Raw genomic sequence first — 13,361 nt, 5'->3', positions numbered from 1 at the left:
CATGGATGGCGCAGAAGGGAGAATAGAAAAAAGAGGAGGAAGATGAAAGGAATATTATATAGGGGAAAACAACGAGACAGAATATCATAAAACACCCTCCATGCTTCTCTTGATCTGAGGCCTTTTAGTTTCGTATTTCATTTACTGAGTAAAACGAGTGCCCCTATGATTACATCACCCCCCCCCCCCCATCATTGGCGACGCTACGCCCCTGCTCCATATATCTAGCTGTACAAGTTAATCCACTGCTTGTTCAACTTTTTTTATAATGGCTAGGTCATGAAGATAATGGTTCCGTGCTATTCCATAAAGTAAACTCAAAAACGTCATCCGACAACAAGGATAATTTCGACATCAATCTTTCACTCAATTATCCTTCAACTTTTATCTTGGACAATCGTTGATGTATGGTACCGTCAAGTCTTGTTTATGAGGGAAGAATGCATTGCAATTGATATTAGATTGACCATAATTCATTATTGTCACCCATACTTGTCAGGCGTGGTCTATCTTTTGACACGGCGCTGATTTGAGATTTGACGGATGAGTTCAAAGGAAGATAAAGGTGCTAGCTGTCACGATCACTAAATTTTCTGTCGGAAACATCTTGTCTGTTTTCCTGTCAATATTGTGAGAAATCCACATATCTTTTATTCAAATAGGTATAGCATAATATTATTTATAAAGATGTGACAGAATCAGGCCAGACTTAGCCTCGGTAGCTAAAAAGGCAAATTGCATTTCTCTTTGAAATGAAGTGTAGTTGTAATCATGACATTTCAAGGACGTTTAATTGGCCCGCTTAGCAAGCTTGAAAAGCCCCCCCCCCCCTCCCCCTCTCACCCCGTTCTCCACAAATTCTCTGTCTTTTTTGTAAGAATATAACATACTTATATAGGAATTGCAAATCTTCATTCAGTGATGTAGCTCCATCGAGCATCCCCCCCCCCCCCCTGGTCGAGGGGGAGAAATAGACATTAAAGCGTATCTGCCATAGTTTACAGGAGGGATTAGACTGCCTTGCAAGGTCACTGGACAGGTGGTTATCTCATCAACTCAGCTCTCAGTTAACATAAGAAAAAGAGGATCATGGGGGACCAATGGTCACCGATTAGGCATGGTTGGTTATATAGAGGGCACAAGTAGCTGCAAGTAGTGCAGTGGGCCTTTAAGAGAGGGGAGCAGAAGGACAGAAAGTGAAGGGAAGGAATGGCAAGGTGAAGAGAAATGAGAGCAACTACCTTATACGTTCTCCCCCAAACGCTCTCTCGCTTGTCATTCATCAAGTAAGACCGATACCGGCCCTGCTCCAACACCAGTGCCCCCCCCCCCCCCTCAATAACTGGACTCATGCTATATAATACGCCCCATCTTTTATATTCACCCGAAATATTGAAACAGCGCCTTCAACCATAGGACAAGAGAGCACTTCTCGGCCATCAACGAATATGGCCGAATCAATATTGGCAATACACTTACTCCAATGAAACGATATGTAAAGATCGTTTGATTGAGGCAAACATGGTGTTAACTGCTGATGCAATGTCATTGATAAAGTGTCAAAAGGCTGTTTGGCCATCTTTGAATAGTTGTGAAGTGGTCATTCGCAAAGGACGGGAGCCGTTTGCAACAAGGGAAGCTTTATTTCAGTTGATATCAGGTACGATTTTATTATAATGTCTTACGACGATTCTTTTCATAATTTTTCCTGCAAAAATAGTATTAAGTATATGTAGAGCAATGACGAGTCCATATGACTTTTCGGTAGAAATATGGAGTGGAGTACATGTACATGCCTTAATGTTTATAATATCATCAATTGTGAAATGCAGTTAATTCTTCCTTTTGTTTAAAAAATCACTGCAATTATAACGTTACAACATTTATTTTAGTTTGTTTTCTTTAATTGTGTTAATTAATGTTCTGCTTTTACCGTTGTATATAGCTTTATTTCTTTTTATTTGTATGTTGTATCATATTTTGTCTCTCTTCCTGAAGTCTTATCCTTTTTATTTCTGGTATTAAATTACATTACTTCCGTTGTATAGCTTCCCGGTAGAACTCTCACTTTCTTTGAAAAAGGCACCGAATTTACACAAAACATTTCTCAGAAACTCTCGAAATACCGAACCACATCACGATTTTGCTATTGTATACTTGTAATCCATTGTGACATACGTCGAAATTGACGGCGACAGTAATCATAATTATACTGGGATGAATGAACGCCCTGCAGGAATTGTATTGTGCTACAGCTACCGCATACAGTCTCTAAACCGCATATAATTTACTCCGATTGCAAATTTTAGTCTTTGTCGCTGTTCTCATTTTTTTTAATGTTTGCCTAACATAGCAGGGTCATCAGGAAACGATGACCTGGGAGGAGCGTTGTCAAACTCGGACGCAAAATGTGTCCAAAAACAATGTCGGTTCTGAAGAGTTCTGATAAGTTATCTTAGTTTTCACGAGACTAAAACGTCCCAGGGGACCTACATCTCGGTCTCGTGTGCCTTCTTAAAAGTGACAGTATTCAGTGGGTCGTGGTACAGACGGACCTCGACAGACGGTCTCTCGGGATTGTCCGCTCTCATAAAATTATCAAACAGGTAAAGGAAAAAATGATAATTTGAATAAAGCTTGAAAGTGGTGATTTTGGCTTTCTAAGAACGTTGAGAACAGATGCATGGTACCGTGATACCAAACGTCTGCCAATGGTAGATCACAGTGCAATCAGGGGGCACGGAGTGCACGAACTCCAAGTAAAATTCGAGTACATTTTCGTAAAATGGACCCCGATATAACACGTTTGTTGTTTCTTATTTTATGTGTTGTATTTATTGATGTGGGATTGGTTTTTTGTTGTTGTGATTGTGACATTTAAAAAAAAACACATTTAAGAGCAATTTCAAATTTTCAAAACATTACAAATCAAATATAAGCATTTAAAACAAATTTAAGAAATACATGTTAGAAACAGAGGGGTCCACTAGGCAATCATCCTTTTCAATTCATTCAGTAAAGCTTAATTATTTTTGTATATAATCAATCACACTCGCCAATATTCATTTCGGTCTCGATGCTGAATCTGTCGCTACTCACTACTGTTTCATCTGCTGCATTCATACTTTACAATGTCCATTTAAAAGTCTCTTCATTTCTGCATACTTTGACTCTTACTCTGCGGGGGTCTTCTTCCAGAATACCCAGACCCTCTTCATGTTCTCTTGTTAAACTGCCTAGATGTCTCATTGGAGTAGCCTCGCTTGATTGCAATGTCGGACAGGTGCATATTATTGTCGAATATTGGTATTGAACTAGTACTTCTTTTCATGAGTCAATAACATTGACCAAAACATTGCTATGTGATTTGAACTTTTGCAAAACAAATACAGTGGCGGATACATAGAGGCGGGGCGGATGCAGTTTTTTTTAGGGGGGGGGGGCTTCATTTCCGAAAAATCACCAGTTTGGCCTATAATACACATTTTTCTTGGGGGGGGGGAGAGGGTTGGGGTAAAAATTGAAAAGGAGGGAGGATGGCAAAATTTACTTGCTTGTACCTAACATATACAATTTATATTTCAAAGATGTATGGGTGGTTGTACGCCTAAACCCTATCACTGCAAAGGAGGAGGAGGGGAGGAGGTGCGTGACCCATCCATTTTGTTGTTCCTTTATTTGTTTTCTTCATTTTTCATTTTGGGGGTGGAGGTTGTTTTGTAAAACTGACTACCAAGCAAGTACGTATAAGGTTGTGTGGTTGCCCCTTTTACTTTTTGGTCATCTCTCTCATAAGCATGCACATCTCCACCCCCTCCCCTCTTTGTCTATAACCTTGATTCGCCACCGAAATATCCTTACCGGATATGACAGGGAAGATTGCCTGACATATCGCAATTTATAATGATTCATTTGCAGTTGCACAGGCTAGGAGCATTTTTGTTCTAATTGCATAGAGGAGGGGGAGGGTCCCAAGATATATGAGGAAAGATTAGGGGTGTGATCATTGGATCATGAAAGCGATGAGAAAAGCACACATAAATTTGGACAACAAGGGCTACACTAAATGTTAAGATAAAGATTTTAAAAAGATTTTTGATAAAAAGTTTGGTTTACCCTTTCCCCCACTCACTTCTTCTTGTGGATGCTGCTTTAGCTATAACATATGATATATCATGAATAACGTTAGTTAGAACTTTAAAACAGTCATAGTTTTAGTATTTCTAGGGAGATGCTCCCTATCATCACAAGACCCTTAAAGGCAATGTATTTTAAAGCCATCGTTAGCATTGCTGTAATGAATTTTAGATTGCGCCATCTTGCGGTGAAGGCATACATAAAACGATTTACGGTTCCTGTACCCTCGCATCATCATGCGCGCATCATGCAGTTGGGGATGCATTGTGGGACTCGGCTGTCGACACATCGGGACATTGTGAGCAATATTATGGCAGTATACGTAAATCTGAAGTCGTGTCAGGAGAATACCATGCCTTTAAAGTCACACAGTATTCGGTGTACATGTACATGTGTATTGTTCGGGTATTGATTCAAAATAAACTAACACCTGATAGAGGTCAACTACCAATCATGGTGTCTGTGTTTTACAAGGTTTCTGATGCAGCAAACTTGTTTTCCCTACAGAAAATACTCCAAGTTGCCTTTACATCTCGAGGGTGAGGGAAATTTGATGATATGATGAGAATTCGTGACCGGTCGGTCGTACAAGTGAAGTCCTCTTAATACCTGTTGTTGGGAAAACACCCGGATGGTGCCTTACTCTAATTCCCCATGAAAACTCACTCTATGAACCTTTAAAGCTCCACTGCACTACTTATACTGCCCTCTTATAACAAACAATGCCTAATCGGTGACCATTGGTCCCCCATGATCCTCTTTTCTTATGTTAATTGAGAGCTGAGTTGATAAGATAACCACCTGTCCAGTGACCTTGCAGGGTGGTCTAATCCCTCCTTTACACTAGTACAGATGGCCTTTAAGTCTCTGGCTGTGTCGCTTAAGTACAGGGTATATGCAGTATGCCGTCATCGTACTCTCACAAATACAGACGTTGTTACGCCAAACGAAGAAGGAGGGTTTGTTCTTGCGATCTAGTACATGTTGGCGAATCCAGCATTGTTTTGGGGAATCCTGTACGTGATCTTTCGAACTTTGGCCCAAAATCAAAGAAATATCTTACGTTGGAAACATCACCTCATTCCTGGCCACTAGAAGTTCTGAAGACCTTCATCATCAACCCTTGTTTGTACTTTTCATGCTTGGAAAATGTTCAACAAACTTGTTGGGAATTAATCAGACCCCCCACCCCCCCCCCCCCCCTCCCATTAAAAAAAACGTTCTTGTTCTGCCCCTGGATACAAGTTGTAAGCATCATGTGAAACATACATTTGAGTTCCGGTCATGAGTTTGCAGTTGAAAGGAGCTGTCATGAAGCCAAACAAAATAGTGAACATTTGTATATTTTTTTGTATATACTATCAGGTTTTTGGAATCATAGAAATAATAAGAAATTGACTGTATAAAGCCTTGATGAAAGTCACAACCGTACACTGTACACTGAAATATTTATATGGGACTTCACAAACAGATAAACATTTTGTTCTAAACACTTCAGCCATTCTTCGTCATGATTATTTTGAAAATGAGGGCATTTGAACAGCCATCCTTTTCAAAACGCAATTTTTTCGATGATTTTCTTCCACACTGACAATTTTTGTTTAAAGAATGGAATAACTCACAATATATTCCTTTCCCAGAAATCAACTGCCCCTGAAGCTTTCAACACAATGACCTTCTGGATCGTCTTAAAGGATTCTTTCTTGCCTCAGTGCAGTGGAATCCCGCTTAGTTTTCTAATTCGAACGTTTACTGGCACAAAATTATGATGAAGCTATTAGAATAGATTGATAATTAATTCTTGGAAGGGATCGGGGTACAAATCCGTGGATCGGTTATGACTGAGCATAATTGATTATGGGTTGGGAGAACGTAGAATGGCATGCAACGATTATATGATTGTCTAATTATGTCAATCTTGTATCATAATCATACAGATATCAAAAATAGAAAAAGAGAAGTATTCATTGCCAACAAATCCAACTGATTTTGAAAGGTTACGTTAGGTTGCGAATCTTTTAGTCTTAACTTGCCTCGCTTGGTTTTTTTGTGTGGATATCTTTTAGCTCTTTATGACGTATCGCAAAATATGCTCTTCTGGTAATATCAAGAGCCCGCTTTTTTATTTTCCTTTCCGTAAACCAAAAATATCAATTATATCTTCTATATTAATTAAGTCCGACGGCTCAGGTTGTTGTTGCTCGTGCTGCTGCTGTTGTTGTTATTATTGTCGTTGTTGTTTTCATCCAGAATGTAGAGGAACAAAGTGCTCATATTAAATAACTGGGTGTCCTAGGGGAGGGGGGGGGGGGGGCGTGTAGTGTACACATGTGTTGGGGAGGCATGTGGTTTTATATAGCGATGAGTTCTGCACGCACTATCATTGTGTGTCCTGGGGGAGGGGGAGATAGTGAACATAATATAGGGGTAAATGCTCCGCCCTACTTTATATGGTTATGTGTTGGATTCGCCATGAGTCAATAATCATTATTAGCTTTCATAATGTGACTTCGGAGGAACAAATCATATAACAATCATACTTTCGCACTCTGTTTCTAACTTTTAATTTCCTCCTTGAATGGTCCTACCATGATGCATTATTGCAACACTAACATTTGCTTTAATGAGAGAGCTGGGAATTATTCAGCCCTTTTGAGGAGGAAATGAATTAACGAGCTCTTTTGATCCATTACCATTACATTACATTTGTCATATCATTTCTCGTGTGATTCTGATTATTTCCCTCGCACGAAACATCTTGGTACGTGATTATTACACTCAGGGTTTGTTCCCATTGCGAGTATAATGTTCGATGGAGCTTTCGACCAGCACAAGCATGCCACGGATCTTCATAATACGACGACTTTATGTATGGGAGGGGAAATAAATTTAGATGTGCACAACTTCCAGAGGAAGAGATGTGTGTACAATACGACAACTGAAGAAAGGCTTAAATGTACTATCTCCCTTTTGCAGCCAACATCATATTCTGTAGAACTTTGCAGGAATTATGAATATGTCATGTATGTCCTATCTGTGAAATTTAAACGTTAGCAGTGTCCTAGTATTCAAACTATGCTAGGAAACATGTTTACTTGCTAGACTTCGCTGTCAGACACTATTGAGTGACTAACTGGCTTTTTTTTCTTCTTTGGTAATAACATACATAAAATGAGCTGTAAAGGGTACATGAGCATTTGTCTACATCAATCCCCCATTTCTTGTAATGGCCAAAATTAAGCTGATTGAATGTTTGAGCAGCATAAAACGTACAGCCATTCGTTACAATGGTCTGAAATCAGACTATTACTTACGGGCTCTATAGCTCTTAAGTCGATTCGACAACTAATAGTCGTTATTTTCCCACTTTAAGACATTTAAAAGCCCCCCCTTTTTTTTTATTAGGGAAGTTCTTAATTAGTATTATCTTTCAAATGCCGTTAGAATTTAACCTTTTCATTGTTTTGGCCTGAAATTGGGACATAGTACCTTTAAAATGATTTACACTTGAAATGGCCTCCGTGTTTCTATTCTAAAGGGCTTTGATGATTTAGCTTGTCTTTTTTTTTTTTTTTTTTTTTTTTTTTTACTTGTAAAGCAATTATTTCAATATTAGTTATGAAAGTCATGGATATTATACTATATGAGCTAATTGTGATAACGTTGTTATTATTATTATTATTATTATTATCATCATCATCAATATCATCGTTGTTGTTGTTATAGTTATTATAGGTAGTATTGCTATTAATATTAATAATAATAAAAAATAATCATGATGATGATGATCATCATCATAATCATAGTTATCAAAATGATTACTGTTAATGTCTTTACTATTGTCATCATGAGTAAGGCCTGAGAGAGGTAACAAACAGTCGGCAATGTGAATGCACCGTTGCTATACAGCTGTTTACGAGGGAACTGTATTGGAGATGGCATTCCGCGCGAATGAAACATATCTAAGAGTATTACTCTAATCCCTCGAGGATGCAACATCATGATCTGATAATCTCAAATTAAGAAATTAAATATTGTTATAAGCTCTCCCCTAGGAGAGTTTCACTGGTGTAATGTTCTATGACGTCATGTTTTAAAGGGCAATAAAGCACTTGAGGGTCATAAACGTGTCGTGGATGATAATTATATATCCTTGGATTAATCAGTGACATTTGCTTATTGATCCGTCTTCTTAAACTTTTATTTCCATTGCTCAAGAAATAATTTAAGGTTGGATAATATAGTTGATTCTTCGATAAGAAAACGTGACTTTTACCTTTGGAAGTTGCTGCAGTAGTAGTGCATGTATTAGTATTAGTATTAGTAGAAGTAGTAGTAGTAGAAGTAGAAGTAGAAGTAGAAGTAGTAGTAGTAGTAGTAGTAGTAGCAGTGACAGTGGCAGTATAGTGTCATGTGGTAGTTATCATACAATTATTGGGCAACTTTGTTTTTAAGTAAACGAAGACTGTACGAAATTTGAGTAGATAATTTGTATACACAAATTACATATCCTAAAGTAGTTGCAGTAGGAGTATCCAGCAATCTAAGGGATAGATATTTGCGCCATCGATGGACACCCTTGTGCCATACAATTCCCCCCCCCCCCCCCCCCCCCATGAAAAAGTATATTGATATTAAATTTCTTTTCAACAATCTGTGCTTATTCACTGCTACTACAAAATTTACATTTGTAAAGCTCAATTGAATTTGTCTGGGCTTATGGCCTGGGACCTGTTTCACAAAGCTCTTTTTTAATGACAAATGACACAAACCAGTGACCAATCTGCTAATAACCAATCAGAAGCAAGGATTTTAGTAGCTTATAACAAAAATCTGTTATTTGTCACTGATGACAAGTTTTGTGAAACTCCCCCTGTGCTGCACAAGCCGCGGCGCTATACTGTATACACCATTATGCACGTTGTCACAGTTACCCAATATTTATGCATAGGTATAGCCTATTCCCTTCACATTTCGGGAAAGGAGAGTAATCGAGCAAGGCCAAACATTTCAATTAATTAAATCACTCTGAAATCAAGTTTGTTTCAGAATTTGTGAAACTAAGTGAAAACTTCCACACCCAGTGGCACTCTACAACTGTATGTTAAAAGAGCTCATCATCACGTACGCCCCAGATGGCGACCTAATGATCAATTTTCTATTTCCCGTCCTGATAAAAAAGTAACAGGCCATGCGCATTTTTCAGAAATACACTTCTTAAATTATTTTTAGTCTAACACCTTTGGCTTTTGGAATATGGACCAACTTGTGTGCATACTAAATATGTTGATCCTTACTCTTATTAACAAACTATTGATTTGAACACATCTTTGAATACAAAGCAATTTATCTAAAGTGTATTTTGAATGATGGTTTATGAAATTAGGTTATAAAACCAGTAAAGTTTGATGAACCTTACGCCATTGCTATTAAAACCCTCCGACATTTTATATTGATGATGTATTTTTTATTAGAAAGTATGCTTTATTATTTATCTTTGGTCTTTAATATGCCATAAAATTATTTGTGGATTCCATGGTGATTTGACAATGTTCAGTGCCATTGTTTGGACGGATCCTATAGATCTTGTTTCAAGTAAACATCCTTCTATAACCAAAAAAAAAACACATCATAAGCTTTGATTTTTCATCAGTTGCATAGTGTAAGGAAAGGGTCGCCTTCCATAAGGCATTTTATCTACCTCTCCTGTTGGACAAGTGCCCCTATAACCTCCTGCCCTACAACGTTCGATGGTATACATTGGCTGTTGCTGTTATTCCTGTTGTTGCTGTTGTTCTCGCTGTTGTTGTTGTTGTTGTTGTGTTGTTGCTGCTATTTATTTTGGTCAATGTCGGTCTTCCATGAAAGTGTGAACTTATTTACGAGATTTACCATTTAAAATACGTCTCAAGCACTTTTATCGTAATCATGCATGAATTCCCACAAGATTCGTCTAGCGAATTTACATACGGTGTTTAAGGGAGGGGATATGGTAAACAGATCGATGTCAGCATTTTTCTGTTTGTTGCTAGATTTCTCTAAAGTTGTCTTTCATTAGAAACAAAATGTGTCTGCAACTAACATAATAATGTAGTTAGGTTATCAGGTGTATACACGAGTCGCTGCTAGGAAAATACTCCAAGATGTCTGCAAAGAAAACAAAAAATAACAGCAGAAAAACCTTATCGCGTTCTGCATACTCATTCTACCCTGAGAAGTAGATCTCGAGAAGGAGGGCATAACACAAAAACAAAATTGTAAACACTCAGCTAGTCGGTTTGAGAATCCTGATTTCATAAATACAAGAAGATAATTTCATGAATGAAAGTCTAGAAACATTTACATTTTTAGATTTAAACGATAGTTCATGTGATGATATAATCATACCTGATGTACATGGTTAGAGTAACATACCATGATAGCTTGGCAAATTAAGTTGCTCTTAGTTTTATATTTGATATACATACAGTAGATTTTCGATTAAAATCAAATATTGAAATACCGAAATGTTATTTAATAAATAACATATCCATATACCCAGAGTAAAAGGATTGGTAGCAAGACAAATTAAGAGATAGAGGAGAGAGAGAGAGAGAGAGAGAGAGAGAGAGAGAGAGAGAGAGAGAGATATAGAGAGAGAGAGAGAGAGAAAGAGAGAGAGAGAGTGGGGAGAGGAAGCGAAAGGGGAGAGGGATAGAGGGGGAGAGAGAGAAAGAGAGAGGTGGAGAGACAGATAGAAAGAGAGAGGGATAGAGAAAGGAAGTGAGGGAGAGAAAGAGAGAAAATTAGTGTGAAAGAGAGAATGAAAGAGAGAGAGAAAGAGAAAAAGAGAAAGAGAAGAGAGAGAGAGGGAGGGAAAGAGAGAGAGAGAGAGAGAGAGAGAGAGAGAACGCGATGAGAAATCTTAACAGGTGTACCGTCGAAATAGACAGAAAGCGGGCCCTGTGGAAATCTAGCCTATACCTCTATAGCAAAAACAGGGTGATTGGTCTATTGATCATGACAAAAACATATCCGAATCATTATGTTTGCCTCTACATTGCACCTGTTTTATATGATGAATACGTCCCCGGAATATATAGGTAGGCCTGTTATATGATTTCAAGGAATTATGCTATTACATGCACACAGCGTGCAGAGGTATCAAATGGCAATCGGATTTGGTCTACTGGTAACATACACTTATAGGCCTTATATTCTATGTTTCGCTGATATTAAGTTGGTTTTAATAGAAGCAGGGAGATGCTCCCTGGTAGAAGCAACCAAAACAAAATGAGAGGAACATGTCTGTGAAAGATGGAGCAAATTTCGATGAAAACTAATCAGGTTAGGAATTTTTAAACTTGCGATCGATCAAACACTAATTGGCAACTCTGTGACGTATCTTGCGAGCTCCTATAACATTTGCTTTTTAAAAAATCTGTAATTGTCATTTCCATATACATGCACCCTAAATATAATTATTACATCCCCTGTATGGAAAGAAAACTGTGACCAATAACGAAAAAAATGAAAGTTTATGACATTTTATTTACAGGGCGAATTGGAGAGGCGCTCGCAAGACAATGTCAGTTTTTCTTCTTGTATTTGTGTTCGATTGATCGCATTATAATAAAGTAATACTGTTGTTCAACATACTTTTCCGAATCCCGATAACATAATTATAGAGAGTTTATTTAAAAATACAATCTAGTTGTGACCAGCACTCACCTTTATCATTCAATTCTTTAGTTTCTCTGACAATATGTCGAAACTATATCTTGAAATTCATTAGGGAGGGAAGAACAGATCATTTCCGATGTAGCATCATGACGCATTAGATGGTTATACGGTTGATTGGGAACTCAGAAAGATGTTCTCTTGCTTTCATGGACTACAATCTATCATCAACGATTTACCTGATGAAAAAGCACCTTCCATAACTCGGTTATGCCAAGTTTGAAAGAGGACTATCCGCTAGGGGATGTATTTCATGCAGGGGCGTTCAGAACGGTGTGGTAGGGTGGGGGATGTGTGACACCCCCTGAATACCTCCAAAGCTGTAGTCCTACCCTCATTGTTTTAATCTCTTGGACCCTTTTCCGGAATATCTTTGTCTGACAACCCCCCCCCCCCTCATTCAAAAGTCATATTCGACGCCCCTGTCTTGTAGAATCATTTATCATTCACGTGTACGGGAAATTATCCTAGCAATCCACGTCCTAAGAATAGATGGGTAAATCATTAAAAATCATGAACAAAATGGATATAGGGATTCCAGACTTCCCCACTCATCTTTCGAAGAAATTATAGTATCTTCAAAAGAGAAATCTTTCCAAGAGGTCATTGACCATTTTTTTTTCGTACGCACTTTCTCTTATGATAAGAAATTGAACTTTTGAGTGATTTTTGTCGAAAAGTGTTTATTTAGTCTAATGTGGAGGGCACTAGACTAAATAAACATGTCAGGAAAATGGTACGATTAGTTGAAAAACATAACAAATTCTAAATGTAGATTTTTGTTGAGGAAAAGTTAAAATCTTTACGGGGAAATACCCATCCAGATAACAACCAAATGCATATCATTGGTGAGGGGCACATTGAATGTTTTAATGATCCTGCTTAAGCCGTGACTTTAGCTCTCTCTAGCTATAATGATACAGTGATCGAGCCTCTGAGCCCCCCGCCCCTACCCTTCAAATGGCGGGGAAAAACACAAAAATAGAGAGAGAAAGAGAGATGGGGGAGAGTTGAGGCTAATTGGAATGGATAATTACAAATGGCTCCATTCTACGCCCTCTCCTTGTTCAATGGATAGGCTTTCTTGCGTTTCATCCAACTTGTAAGACCACCGGTGCCGCCCTCATGACATCAGTGCCCCCAAAATACCCGGACCTACGCCACGCCAGTGCCACACAGTCGTGTCACTGATTTTTAGATCATCGTTATATTCATCAAGTCTTCCAGTGGCGTATCCAAATTGGCCTCGATCAGGAGGGCAACAATTTGAGAATTTTAAATAACAAGTATTGACCTACAAATGATCCCCTAAAATGTTGCTGCATCTGTATATTTATGGTCGGGCATCGGTGAGGAGGGAGAAATTGCCCCCCTTGCCCAGCCTTCAATAATACTGGTGAAGTCTACCTTCAATATGACATGCGCTTTTTCCCCACGTCTGTAGACCAGGGTTAACGTCCTAACAACCCTTACCCCTCACCAAGGGAGCTCACCTGCCTCAGGTT

The sequence above is a fragment of the Strongylocentrotus purpuratus genome, unplaced genomic scaffold (genome assembly GCF_000002235.5).
Source record: "Strongylocentrotus purpuratus isolate Spur 01 unplaced genomic scaffold, Spur_5.0 spur5_scaffold_9, whole genome shotgun sequence".
Taxonomy (NCBI): Eukaryota; Metazoa; Echinodermata; class Echinoidea; order Camarodonta; family Strongylocentrotidae; genus Strongylocentrotus; species Strongylocentrotus purpuratus.
Note: the sequence above shows the minus strand (reverse complement) of the source record.